The sequence below is a fragment of the Pseudophryne corroboree genome, chromosome 11 (assembly GCF_028390025.1).
Source record: "Pseudophryne corroboree isolate aPseCor3 chromosome 11, aPseCor3.hap2, whole genome shotgun sequence".
NCBI lineage: Eukaryota > Metazoa > Chordata > Amphibia > Anura > Myobatrachidae > Pseudophryne > Pseudophryne corroboree.
In genome coordinates, this window is record NC_086454.1 from 16,524,899 (window position 1) to 16,526,170 (window position 1,272).

Genomic DNA, 1,272 nt, shown 5'->3' on the forward strand with positions numbered 1-1,272 from the left:
TCATCTGACCCACCTGTTTTCTTTCCATGGTCTTTCTCTCTTCTTCTTTCTCCATTACTCTCTTCTCTGGGATGGGCCTTCAGTGACCCTATCTCCAATTTTTGGCTGTTGCATTCTATTAGACTGGAACCTTGTTTCTACCCGACCACGGCCCTCAAATTAATTTCTATAGATGTTAATAGGCTTAACTCCTCCAGGAAACGTACTGTGGTCTTGGGCGCCTGTAGGAGGGAGACAGCTGACCTAGTCTTCCTTCAGGAGACTCATTTTACCAGCTCCAATTCTCATCTACAAGGTAAGCATTTTACCCACACCTTCATAGCCTCTGCAGATTGTAAGAAAGAGAGTAATGGTTTGTAATGGTGATCGGTATCCTCCATTCGGAGGACCTTACCCTTGTCTCAGTATATGCCCCTAACCAAGAGCAATCACTCCTTGGGTGAAATGTAAAAGGATGTGAGTTAAAGTCCGAGTAGAAACTCACAGTGATCAGGCCGATATATTGGTCCGAATCCTCCGGAACCGAAATATCGTCTGCAACATCGCACCAGTGTATATCCAGCTTTAGAGATCGTGTATATTACCGTGTCCACCGGCCAGTCTTGCATCAAAACTGTTCATTTAGATTAAGGGTGGATACACACCTGAACAATCTCGGCACGATATGTTATTTCCGGCCAAATCGGAACGACTTATCAGCCAGGTCATATAGTGTGTACCCACGATTGCATGTGCTATATCTTCGGGTCGGCTGTGCAGCATGGCCAACCAGAAGCTATCACATGCTAACCGGTGCATATTAATGAAGGATGGAACAATGATCGTTACATATTTCATGAAATTTTCCTGGTGTACACGGGCAATCAGGCACGGTGCGGGCTGAAAGGAATTCGGCCCGATCATTTGCCTTTATGATATATCTTTCCATCGTTCATTTAATCGTTTAGTGTGTACTGGCAATCAGGCTCAAGGGAAATGGCCCCACATTGGCCTGATAGCTCCAGTGTGTACCCGGGTTTATTGGATGTGGGACTGGCAGAGTAGCCGCAGTGCAGTGTGAGCAGGAGCCGCTTGGTGTCGCTGTAATTTATGAGCTGTAGCGCCGTCGGGCAGAGGCCGCAGTGCAATGTGAGCAGGAGCCGCAGGGTGTCGCTGTAGTTTATGAGCTATAGCGCCGTCGGGCAGAGGCGCAGTGTGCGCAGGAGCCGCCGTGCGTCGCTGTAGTTTATGTGCTGTGGTGCTGCCGGGCAGAGGCCACAGTGCAATGTGAGC